An 11945-nucleotide genomic window follows, 5' to 3' on the forward strand; every position below is an offset into this window, starting at 1 on the left:
TAGGTAATGAGCTACTTAGTCATTTTGGTCCCCAGCCTGCAACAATGCTTGGAATTCTTCTGTTCCAGGTGCAGGACGCTGCACTAGTCCTTGTTGAACTTCATCAGATTTCTTTTGGCTCAATCCTCCAACTTGTCTAGGTGACTCTGGATCCTACCCCTACCCTCCAATGTATCTACCTCTCCCTCTAGCTTAGGGTCATCTGTAAATTTGCTGAGGGTGCAAGCCATCCCCTCCTCCAGGTCATTAATAAAGATGTTGAACAATACCAGCCCTAGAACCGATCCTTGGGGCACTCCACTTGAAAGTGACTGCCAACCAGACATTGAGCTGTTGATCACTACCCATTAGTTCCAACGATCTGGCCAGTGCAGGCCATGTATCCAACCCGTACTTCCTTGACTTGCAGGGCAGACTATTGCGGGAGACTGTATCAAAAGCTTTGCTAACACCCTTCTTGAGATGTTTGGGCTCCAGGCTGCTCACAATTGCCCAGTGTGGATAAGAGACTGTTATAGACAGCAGATTAGTACAAACATCTGGACCAAATCTCTGGTAGTGGGGAGCTCCGGAGGAATATGGGAAGCTCCCAGGAGAGGCTGCAGCCAGAGGGCTCAGCAGAGAGTCTGGAAGATGAATTCTCTGGGGAACCCACCAGAATAAACAGCCTGTCAGAGCTGCTCCTAGAGCAGGGAACCTCCTAGGTAGAGGTTTGCAGGCAGGTGATGGCCTAGTCTCATTTGGGTCACTTGACTCTTGACTCACAGCGGACGGACCTCCTCAGACTCATGACTCTAGAGAAGGCTCATACTCCTTTGGGGGTAAAAGGATTCGTGCTAGGGGAACCGAGAGAATACCTGGGATGGGAACAAGATGGGGCTGAGGCAAGTGCTGGACTCAGAATGACCTCACCACCCCCAATATGCACACCTAGCTGTTTTGAGAAATTCATCGTTTAGCTGTGTGACAAGGCAAAACACTCCTCCTCCCCCCACAGGGCAAAGCCAAGGGCCAAGGCCAAGGCCAATTTTTGGCTTGCAAACCTAAAGGTTCATTGAGTCATCCAAACCCTTTGCTTGCAAACCCTTTGGCACATGTTTCCTTTTCTCTTCTCATTCAGAAAAAAATAAATCACTGCCTGACCCACCTCCAACTGTTCCAAAGATTTCTCATGTGGGAGGCATTGTAGCCGGATGAATCGAGGCTTTGAGAAAGAAATAAGCAATTGAAAACAGGTGCTTGCACTCACAATCCACAGAGCTGCACGGATGGGGCTGCGGGAGGGAACCCAGCCCTGCAATAAATGACAGAGCAGGGGAGAGGTGGCGTTGCAGAGCTGGAATAGTAAAGGATCTGGAATGAGCTGCACTGTTTGGGGGGTGCAGGGGGCAGAGGCTTCAGGCTAGCACAGGCAGAGCTAGGGCTGGGGAGCCCAAGAAAAGCAGGGGTGCTGCATGTCAGGACCAAGGGGTGTCAGCAGAGCTCTGGGGGCAGAGGAAGGCCAGTTTACATAGAACCAACCCAAGGAAGCCTGGTGCAGTACAGGATTGGTCAGGAGACAGTTAATCCCAGCATTGCTGTAATGCTCTCGGGAGGCTGCTTCCCGCCCGTGAGTAGCCCTGATGCCATGGAGATGGGCTCTCTCACCTCCCCAGAGCTCAGGCTGTGGTTTCTGGGACTGCAGTCCCACTGGAGGGGTTGTGGGGGAGTTGTGTGGAAATTCCCCAATCTGCCTGTTTGGGTAACTCAGGCACAGCGGCTGCTGGAGAGAACCGCGGCTGCATCAGCTGATAAGGCCCCTGGCAACCCATCTGCAGTGAGCGGAGCCAGACTCAGGGACTGTTGCCATGGAGATGCAGCATCTAGGAGACTGAGAGCAACTCTGGAAAGTCAGGGGCCAAATGCTCCGCCCCATTGGCTCTTGCCAGGTTGCCAGGGAGACAGCCTCATTGTCAGGGTGCAGCCCACCCCACCCCACCCCAACTGCAAGCCCCTTTCCGTCCCGGTCCTGCTGCTTTGAGATGGGTGGCAGCAGCCGGCCCGGAGCTGAGGCGTACCATGGCAAGACTGGCCTCTCAGGGCAGGGGCAGCAGGGCCCTGTGGGTCAGGACGGAGGGGCATGGGCAGAAGGGGAGGGATTTCCCTGATGGCCCCCTAAGCTCCAGGCATTTCAATAGCCCCTTGAACACTGAGGGGTCTTTACCCTCCAGGGCCCAGCGCTGGTTTTCTTCCATAGCCTGGTCGCATGCTGGTGTTAGAGATGCCCCTCTGTGTATCCTCCTGCAGGGCTAAGTGGGGAGCAGAGTCTCTCGGGGAAGCTGGACCTGCGGGGTGGCGGCGGGGGCATGTTAAGGGCCTCTCTCCACCTGGCAAACACGCTATTAGCAGCCAGATGGCTGGCAGATGCTCCCCCCCTGCTGGCACCTGAGGGCTGGGCTCTTTAAACCCTGGCACAGGGCAGGTGGGGGGGGGGGGTCTGCACCACCTCTCATCCCACACACAGCCAATGGAGCCCACACGGCCTCACCACCCTGCTTTCTGTTCAGCACAGGGAGCCTCCCAGGGCGCTCCGTGAGGTCACTGCCAAGGGCAGCTCAGAAGCCAGGTGTCCTGGGCAGGAGACGTGCCCTGTCCTCACAGGCAGCTGCTCTGCAACACTGGGTTTGCTTTGACCTAGGCATGGGCCCCAGGTCCTTCAGAGAACCACCAGCCAGCCCAGCTCAAGGCCTTCCTCCTGGAGCTGTACCAGACAGTCCCTGGCCGCTGGGGGCCAAGACTCATGGCAGAGGCTGCACTCATGGTCCAGGCCTGGCACGATCAGCTCTGGCCTCTGGTGCCCATGCCTGGCAGGTGCAGCTCCAGTGATACAGTGGGGAATGGCAGGATGCCTGGGGAGCAGCAGGTTGTCTGGATCAGGGCTACTCAACCAGTGGGTCACCACTTGTAACGCAAAGCCAGGTACCCAGGGCAGTGCAGGGGGTGGGGTGTGCTGTGCATGCAGCCTGGACCCAGCCGCCCCTCCTTTGCGGTGACGGGGTGAGGGGTGGGCCACACGTGAAGACGTGGGGTACAGTTCCATGCGCAGGTCCCAATACCACTCACCTAAATCTGACCCTGGTACTTCCTATCTGGGAGCTGGACCAAACCTGGTGGTGCTGTGACCTCAGGCTCCCAGTGCCCAGAGCTGGGGGGCAAATCAGCCACCCTGTGGGGCAGGAGCCGGGGCAGGGTTCGCTCATTACAGTCCCAGACACATGACCTCAGGGTGGGAAGAAATTTTCCCCATGCCAGTTTGGGCACCAATGCTGTTTACTGAATTGTGACCAGCCAGGAGGGTTTTCAGCTGGTCCTCAGCCTGAACCACACTGAGAAGCACCAATCTGTGCCCTCCTGTGGGGAGATGACACAGGGGGGTGGGCCAGTGGGGGGATCAGGTGCTGCATATGCAGAAAGACATCAGCCTGTTAGGTGGCTCCCTCGGCTGGTCCCAGAGGTCAGGAACTCCTGCCTGCCCGGGGGCTGCTGTAAGTCCAGAGTGGCCCCATTGCAGCTGGGCGGGTGTGGGTGCGAGAGGGGAGGTGACTCTTACCAAGCTGAGAGCAGAATCTGGCCTGTTGTATTTCCATCACAATCTCTGGCCTGCTGTGGAATTCGAAGCCCAGGGCAGAACCACTGGGCTGCTAGTGGACTTGAGCTGGACTCCAGAGGCTGCTGCATGCCGGGCTAGCAGCTGGAGCAAGACCCATCTCGCGAGCCCCAGAGAGAGATGCTGACGGCACAGGGACTGTTCCACCTGCACCAGGTGACGCTGGCCCAGGAGACAGGAGTCCCTGCAGCAAACGGCGCCAGCCCTGACGTTTCTTGGCTGCTGGCTCAGCTCTGATAGATCGTCAGCAGGGAAGGAAAAGCTCTGCCTGGAATCCTAATCAGAGCCAGCCTTAGGCTGAGCCTGCATGAATCACACCCTGCCTGTCCCTCCACACAGCAATGCACAGACACAGGGCCGGGAGTGGGAGAGGTGCAGTCAGATGAGTGGACACCAGTGGGGAAGCAACGCACAGGTGGTGCAGGAGGGTTGTCTACTGCTTCTCCCAGCTTCTCCCAGCAGGACCGGCCGCAGGTAACGCTGCAGGAGAGCTCCTCGTGGCACTGGTCCCAGCTTCTCCCAGCAGGAGGCGCTGTAGGCCATTGCACCAGTCCCAGCTGCTGCCAGTGCTGGGTCGGAGTGGGGCTGTGGTAGCAGTGTAGGAGGCCAGCTGCTCTCTTCCTGTTATTTCCCAGCAGGGAGAGCATCAGGGAGTCACCCGCTCTGAGCTTGCCTTCCCCCAGCCGGAGTCGCTGCGGGGTACAGGCACTGGCGGGAGAGCCCCGGCTGCAGGTACTGGCTCCCTGCAGGGTTCTCTCCCAGCCGGGGGCTCTGCACTGCCAGTGGTGCACAGTCGGGGAGTGCTGGCTGCCAGCTGGGGGTCTGCCTAGCCCCCGGCTCTGCTGTAAGGGGATCTCTGCAGACAGCGTGAGCATCTCCTGGCCACACCTGTGACAGGAACCCAGATAAAGCTCCATGTGTTGATTTATTTTTTCCTCTCCTCTTTATGGGCTGTAGAAATTAACATCCTGGGCGCTGGGGGGTATGTGTGGCTGCATCCACGTTCCCATGTGCAGTGTGGAGACTGGGCTGTTAAACCCTCAGAGCTTCTCACTGGGGACTCACTGGATGCTCCAGCCTGTGGCACCCATCCCGCCAGCCACTGGGAGCAGCCTGAAGCCTGTGGGTCTGCCCTCCAGGCCTGGAGACGGTGAGGAAGGTCAGGCCATGGGCTTCATGTCATCGGAGATGCCTGGCATGCGGTGTGACTGCACCAATGAGGGCTTGGGCTGAGAGGAAGGAAGGCAGAAGGGGCCATCCCACTGCCTGGCTCCCACGTACAGACACAACGAGTTACATGTGCCAAGCCCAGCCAAGAACAAACCCGGTGGGAGGGCAGTGGCACTGCTGAAGATGCAGAGCTGCGGAACAAAAGTATTTGCAGCCAGGATGGGCTCAGCCAGTGACAGTGTCTGCCACTTTCTGGGGGGCTCTGTGAGCCAAGTGGGGACAAAGGCTGCTTTGGAGGCCCGGTGGCTGCTGGCTGAGCGTGGACATTGGAGGAGCTGCTCCATTATTGGTGCAATGAGAAGCCACAGAGAACGGCAAGTTAGGATGACTGAAATCCCCAAAGCCTCCCCTCTCCTGTTCCCGAGCGGTGGTCCTGATGCCAGCTGCAGCAGCCAGAGCATGGCCTCACTTACCTTCTGTTTTGCTCCCTAACCCAGTTTGCACAGGGCAAGTTTGAACTGTGGCTGGTACAGCAGATTGTGCTGATGTATCAGTGGCCCCTGCTGGCCTGGTTTATTCCAAAGAAAGAGAGAGTGCATTTTTTTCTTCCTGCTATGACACTGTCCCTTAAGTACCACAGTTCTTTATCTGAGGCAGTTATTAAAGAAAGTAGCCACATACCAAAGGATTCCCCCACAGCTTAAACCTGTGCTTTGTCTCCCTTGTTTACCAGGCCCTATCACCAGCCTAGAGTTTTGTTCGGCACCGGGGGGATATACAACAAACAAGTCATTGCAGGGACCCTCCCTCAGCTCCTCACACCTCCCTTTGTAGGCCACCGCCGTGTAGAGATGGAGATAAAACTCTAGTTCCTGCACCCCTGCCAATGTGCACTTGGCCTCCTGTGGGGGAGTGAGCTAGGGACCATCATTAGGACCCACAGGGTGAGCCACTTGCTGGTTTTACTCTCAGTGCTGCAGTGCCTGGGGTTTGAGAGCTGAGCTCCTGGGAGACATACACCACTAGGCCAGAGGAGAGCAGCGTCTCTCCTTTCTCTACAAGGCTCTGGCTATCCACTGGGCTTCAGTCACATCCAGAGCCTGCTGTCCCCATTCTCAGTGCAGCTGAGCACCCACAGCTCCAGGTGCCTTTCACAGAACAGAAAGGCCCTCAGCACCTCAGATAAGCCAGCCTTGAGCGGTCCCTCTCCTGCCCACAGTTCTGTGGGATCACTGCCCGTGGGAACACCGAGCACAGCTGTCCTGGCGAGCCCACCTTCTCCCGGCGCCACCCGCCCCAAAGCTGGACCCACGGTGCTTTGCCAAGCAGTTGCGGCACTGTCTTGCACTGGCTGGTCAGCCTCAGAGCCTCGCAGGGAGAACTGGTGCTGGGGAGGGCCAGATTTCATTGCATGTCTGATGGACACAAACGGAGCTTTGAACCACCCTTGAGCCCCGTTTGGGACACAGCTTCCTTCAGCTCTATCCATCAGTTTTGGGAACCAGGCTGCATCAGCCAAGGGGAATGGCCTTCTCCAGCCAAGCGGCCTGATCACGCCCAGCTCCGCAGGCCCAGAACCTCACGGGAATTTAGCTGTCTGATTATCATCTGTTGGGCCACCTGCTGTGTGAAAAGCCACCGTCGCAGCTGGGGAACCCCTCCCTCCCCACACGCCCCTCCAGCACCGAAGCCCAAGGCTGAAGAGCTCCCTGGAAACTGAAGCCTTTGACCTTGCCAGGGGCTCCCCCAGGGCAGGCTCTGGATACCCCGAGGCCCATGGTCACCAGTGCTGCCAATCTGGCACCTTTTGCCAGTGCTAAGCTCAGACTCCAGGGTGGGAAACAGAAACTCTAATTATTATTTATTATTCTTATTAAAAGCAGAGCATGGCTGGAGGCAGCGGAATGGCTGTGTGATTAGACTCATTAGAGGGGGGATACATTTTAACAACTGCCCGAACATCCAACTGGAATTTAACGTAGGCCAGTTATCCAGAGACATTTGACAAGGTGGCTCAGCCTGGACAGCTCAGCACCTGAGGTTGGCAGGAAAAGCCTGATACCCCGAGATCCCAGCAGATGCAGATGCTCCTCCTCCTCAGACCACAGCCTTGGCAATCCATTGCCCTGGTTGCTATGAGACCTCGCACAGCCTGGCCAGCCCACCAGAGCCAGGGAAACAGCCTTTCCCCATCCCAGACTGGGACTGGCTCGCAGCTTACAAAAATAGCCTCTCTGCCCTGGGTGTTAAGATCTCCCCATTAGACTCTGAAAAGTGGCTCATATCCCCCTGTCTGATCTGACTTGTTTTTTCCTCTTTTGATACCTACTATTGATACTGGGCCATTTCCACCTTGCCTAATAGAACTTGTCAGCTCTGGCCCTCCCTGTTACTGGGACCCCACTCTTTAAATACCCCTCTGAAACCACCCCCCCCGCTTATGCATCTGATGAAACAGGTCTTTGCCCACGAAAGCTTATGCTCCAAAATATCTGTTAGTCTATAAGGTGCCACAACATTTCTTGTTGTTCTTTGGGGTTTCAGCTTCGCCCGAGGATCCAAGTCTCAGCAGGCAGGTCAGTGCTTTCTGAAACTCCAGAGCCTCTTGGAGGGGCCTCCCCCTAAGCACCCCAAAATAGAGCCATACAAAATCACTGCTTGCCTTGGAAAACATAGGCCTGTGACACACCTGCAATCAAGGGTCCAGCTTCAAACCAGCTCCCCTGAACGCTGTGGAGATGTGTAGGGTGGTAGATGGTAGTAGAATCTAGATGGCCAGATAATATAGACTATTTTTAGGCTGAGACCTTTGGTACCAAATTAATCTCATGACAAATATTTATGGCTGAGGTATAAGCCCTGTGGGAGAAACCAGACTGTTTTGCAGTGGTGAAACTGAGGCAGCAGTAATGGTGGCAGCTTAATACAGTCTCTCATTCCTGTCATTCCTTGCATGCGGCTCACCAGGAGTACTCAGACAACCTTATTCCCCTCTTCCCTTTATTTTTTGGGAGACGGGTGGCTGGTATCTAGTCAGAATAAGCTCAGGGACTCGTCTGGAGCCACACCACACATTAGCAAAACCTCTTCAGCTGCATTCTGTTGTCCTAACCTCCAGATGAATAGCGACCGACATCCACCACGTCTTTTACCCACAGATCCCAAGCTACTGATACAGGCGATACAGGAAACGCTTTGCACCACGCAGCACTGAAATGCAGCCACTTCTGGGGTGGAATGCTGCAGGCGGGAGCAGCGCAAAGCGACACTAAAATCTTTAAGGCAGGAAGTGAAAAACAAACATTGTATCCAGTTGAAATGGCTGGGTAAGTACTCACCTCAAAACACACCTGGTGCAACAGAAACTCTAACCCACGAACCAATTCCTGCAACCTGTGTGGCACCATCCTGGGGCCCAGCCACATCGGCCATAACATCATTCACCTGCACAGCTTCTCACATCCATATGGGTGGGGGAAGACAGGTGTAAGAAGCAATGGGAGGCAATGACTCCTCTGGGCCTTAGCGCTCAACCTTTCCCCTTCCTTATTCTGGCTGTCCTGAAGCCTCACACAACAGCAGCTTGCAGCCCCATTATTCTTCCCCTAAAAGTGGCTCAGTTAAAAGCGAAATCTCTTCCAGCTTGTCAGACCTAGTAGCGGAACATACAGCCTGTGAAAGAGACATTAAGTGGCAATTGAAAGCATTTAACAGACCTGTGCCAGCCATGAATTTACCGGCACAGTTGTGTATTATGTCCACAGGACCTTCGTTTAAAATGTGCTTTAAATATTTCATTAATTTGAGGCTGAAGCTTCTAAAATCACATCTTGAAAAACTCCTTTCCCAGCTATTTCGGTGCACAGTCTCACAGTCTGAACATTCGGCTTTAGCCTTAAGTGATTGGATCTTCAGACAGTTTTTTAAAATAAATTCTTCAAAAGACCTCCCAAATCAGTGGCCAGGTCAGCTAACCCAACCCCAGGGTCCCCTGCCCACCCACCCATGCACCCTGTACCCTAACCCCCTCTCTAAGCCCCCTTCCCTGCCACCTGTAGGGCTCACCCCAATGCCCTACTCTGAGCCCCGATGCCTCACGCTGGGGCCCTCACACACCCCAGCCCTTACTCATGAACTCCTGACATCCCCAGCACCCTGCCCTAACTTCTGCACCCCCCACACATTGCAGCTCCCTGCCCTAAATTGCTCCCACACCCTAATCCTGATTCCTGCACCCTAATGTTCTCAGCACCCTGCCCTAACTTCTGCACCCACTACACACTCCATTCCCATACTCTGAGCACCTTATCTACCCCAGCCCTGACGCCTGCACCCCCATGTCCCCAGTCCACTGCTCTCAACCTCCCACGCTCCATCCCATCATGGGTTTTTTGAGTACTTCTGACTGACTTGCATATTTGTTTAGCATCGCAAAGCTGAGCTAGGTACAGATGATTGGCATTTGGGTGCATTCACCAGCTTTTGTTAGAAAGAGTGGTAATACAGGTCCTCTAAGAGTGGTGGTGATGTTCTTTTTATTTGATTTCATGTTAAATAAACATCATAAACCTTGTTCCTTGTTAATTACCCCTTATTTTAATGTAGTTTCATCCACACCTAGGGACTGTTTACAGTATATGTGCTAGCTCGGTATTGCTGTTGCACATAAGAAATGTTAACCCTCCCAGAAGAAATTTCAACCTGTCCAAGGATGGTGACTCTTAGAGGGAACATTGCACCCCATCTCTGCCATCAGGAGAGCCCCAGGTGCACGGCAGCCAGGATCTTGGTGCGCAGGCAGGTGGGGTGGGGAGTAGGGTGGCTGGGGCCCCTGTGTGCATGGGTGGCTGCTGGGAGCAGGGATGCTAGGGAGTGGGGCAGGGCCAGGCTGGCTGGAGCCGGAGCAGGGCCAGCTGGATGAGGGTGGAGCAGTCCACATTTACAAATTCCCAGAAATTCCAGCCTGTAACGTGCTACTTGCCACCAGGTGCCAGCAACTCCCTTCTGCCCTGTACATTGGCCAAACTGGACTGTCTCAACGCCAAAGAATAAACAGACACAAATCAGCCATCAAGAAAGGAGTTATGATGTGCTGGAGCAGGTTCAGTGGAGGGCAACGAAAATGATTAAGGGGCTGGAGCACATGACCTGTCAGGAGACGCTGAGGGATTTGGGCTTATTTAGTTTGCAGAAGAGAAGACTGAAGGGGGCTCTAAAGAGGAGGGTGAGAGGCTGTTCTCAGTGGTGACAGATGGCAGAAAAAAGGAGCAATGGTCTGAAGTTACAGAAGGAGAGGAGTAGGTTGGATATTAGGGAAAACTACTTCCACAGGAGGGTGGTGAAGCACTGGAATGCATCACCTAGAGAGGTGGTGGAATCTCCATCCCTAGAGGTTTTTAAGTCCTGGCTTGACGTGTTCCTGGCTGGGATGACTTAGTTGGGGTTGATCCTGCTTTAAGCAGGGGGGTGGACTTCATGACCTCCTGAGGTCCCTTCCAGCCCTGGGATTCTATGGAAGAAGCCATAGACGAGCACTTCAGTCTTCCTGGACACCCAGTAACAGATGTGAAAGTCGCCACCTTGAGCGAAACAAACTTAACCCAACCGGACTGCAACTTGAAACCGCTGAGCTGGAATTCAGATGCAAACTTGACCCTATCAGCAAGGGTCTGACTAGAGCCTGGGACTGGCACTTTGTAAGTTTCCCCTTCAGGTATCGTCCCCTTCTTATCCCTGTTAGAAGTGGGCCACGTCCACCCTGATTGACGTAACCCTCCCATCCTCTGTGTGTACATGCTAATCCCTGCCCTGGGGTCGTTCCACCTCACCCATCTGAGGCAGGGAGCTGCAGTTCACAAAAACTCGTGCAGCAAGGTCGCGACATTCGCCAGTTGTAACATTCACAAATTCAATTACCTGCGAGCCACCCACCCGGCCGAGCGACACCCACAAGAAGGACAGTGGCTTTAGCCGGGGCACTGAGCGAGGGGGCAGGACGCTGAAGAGTGAAGGAAAGCTGGAAATGCCAGGGACGGGGGCGGGTTCCCCCCAGCTCTCTGCAGCCGGGGGAAAAAGCACGACTGGGGAATCTGTTTCACTTTCCCCGGTCAGGCTCAGCAGGCAGCTGGGCGGAATGAGCATCCAAACAGCTCTTCTCCTGGCCCTGCCCTTTCTCCGGGCCATGTAGGGGCACTGGTGCAGTGGAGGGGTAGACGCAGAGGACCCCCCTGCCAGCGCACACACACACACACACACACACTGAGCCGGGGACCCTGCACACTCCAAGGCTGTGGGTAGAGCAGTGCAGGGCTGGGCAAGGACAGGGCACAGGGCCGCTGTACCTGCACTGGAAGTTGGGCGCGAAGGGGGCCGGGTGGGCTTCCTGCTCTAGCAACTGTGGCAGCTCTGGTGGCACCGACTCATCCACACCACAGCAGCAGCTGCCAGCCCTGGCCTGGCCTATTTTCAGCAGGGTGCCTGACCCTGCCTCCAGCCAGGGGCACAGCCCGGCCACCGCCCAACTCCCCACAGTCGGGCTCATCCTCCCCCTACTGCTGCCCAGGAGCCCCTTGAGTGCCACTCTCCCAGCCGGATAAAATGATAGTCACAAAATTCACTGTTCACGAGGGTTGTCGGCACCGAACCCTTGCGGCTGTCGTGCCCCTGCTGCATCCTAATCAACGTGTTAGTCTTCAAGGTGCCACAGGCCACCTTGCTGGTTTTAATGATCTGCACATGGTTTGTTTTCCCTATGAGCCTGCCGGTAGAAAGGGCCCAGAGTCCCCACCAAGGTGTGTTTAGATCACCTGATGTGAGAGTCCATTATCAGTTCTCCACTCTTGACGTTCACACCTCCACATCAGCAGCTGGCAATGGGCCACATCCCCCCTGACTGAACTGACTTGATGTCTCCTCTCTTGATGTTCACAACTCCACATTAACTGCTGATAATAGGCCGAATCTGCCCTGACTGAATAGACCTTGTCAGCTCTGGCCCTCCCCTTGACTGAGACTCCCTCTTTAAATCCTCCTCTGAAACCCCCCAACTCATGCATGTGATGAAGCAGGTCCTTGCCCATGAAAGCTCATGCTCCAAGAGATCTGTTAGTCTATAAGGTGCCACAGGACT

The sequence above is a fragment of the Carettochelys insculpta genome, chromosome 24, assembly GCF_033958435.1.
Source record: "Carettochelys insculpta isolate YL-2023 chromosome 24, ASM3395843v1, whole genome shotgun sequence".
Lineage (NCBI taxonomy): Eukaryota > Metazoa > Chordata > Testudines > Carettochelyidae > Carettochelys > Carettochelys insculpta.